A 1,275-nucleotide genomic window follows, 5' to 3' on the forward strand; every position below is an offset into this window, starting at 1 on the left:
TATATATATATATATGATATAAATATATACACCGCCCCCAAAAATTGCTGGCCTTGTGCCAAAATTTGAAACCCTCGGCTACCGAAGTAAAGCATCGAGCTGGCAGAATCATTACCGCACCGGACAAAATGCTTTGAGTCATTTCATTTGTCTGCATTCTGAGTTCAAATTCCGCCGAAGTCGACTCTACCTTTTATCCCCTTCGAGGCCGCTAAAATAAGTACCAGTTGAGCACTGGGGTAGATATAATCGGCTAATCCCCTCCTCCGAAATTGCTAGCCTTGTGCCAAAATTTGAAATCGATATACTTTAGGGAAATCAGCAACGTCCGTTCGAAACTTTAGGCCCAATAAGATATGCACAAAAGCGGTAAGACCTTCATCCCTCTATAGATATGGTTGTGAGACAAACCGGAGGAAGATCTCTCTCCATAATGGCCGCAAACTCGGGAACATTGCAGTATCGTATAAGATCTTCAAAAGATCATTCCCTCAGCAACGGGTTAATATCAGAGTAACCTTCTCTCAGACACGTTCTTTGATAAAAGCTAAGAGACACCACAATCCTAGGGAGCTAATAGTTACCAACCCATTTATCTGTATATCGTCTGCCACAGACTTGTGAATGTGGCAGAATCAGAAGACATTTAAAATGACGAAGACCACAACGTGAACAGCGGGTTTATATCGAATAACTTTCAGATTGAAATAAACTCTTTAAAGATATGGGCCTACAGTGTGTGCCAGGCACCAACTCAATGATTCTATATCTCCATGTTATCGCTACGTAGTTGTTGACCCCACAATGGGTTCAGTGTCTCTCTTCCCAAATATTTCTTATCTGTCCGGTTAATATTGTTGCGTAATGGAGGAGGCGGTTTAGACGCTGGCGACTCGGCCAGGTAACAGATTGTGATGGATTACAGTACAATGGGAAGCCTAACATAGCTATCGATGTGTGTGTGTGTAAGTATGTGCGTGTGTCTGTGTGTGTGGTGGGGGTGCGTGTTTGTGTATATGTGTGTGAGTGTGTGTGCGCCGGGAGCATGTGTATAACAAAATGAATGAATGGAGAAACAACGGGATAAGAGTGGCAACAGGTTTTATCGGATGTTGTCTGGAAAATAAAAATTCTGAAATGGCTTTTTGCAGGACGTGTGTTTAGAAGAAAGGACAATAAATGAAATAGCAAATTGAGAGAATGGACAGCACGTCCAGAAAAAAAGGAAGGGAAGACCATGCAAAAGCTGGAATGAAGATTTTGTTTAATTCTTCC

Source organism: Octopus bimaculoides, chromosome 21 (genome assembly GCF_001194135.2).
Source record: "Octopus bimaculoides isolate UCB-OBI-ISO-001 chromosome 21, ASM119413v2, whole genome shotgun sequence".
Taxonomy (NCBI): Eukaryota; Metazoa; Mollusca; class Cephalopoda; order Octopoda; family Octopodidae; genus Octopus; species Octopus bimaculoides.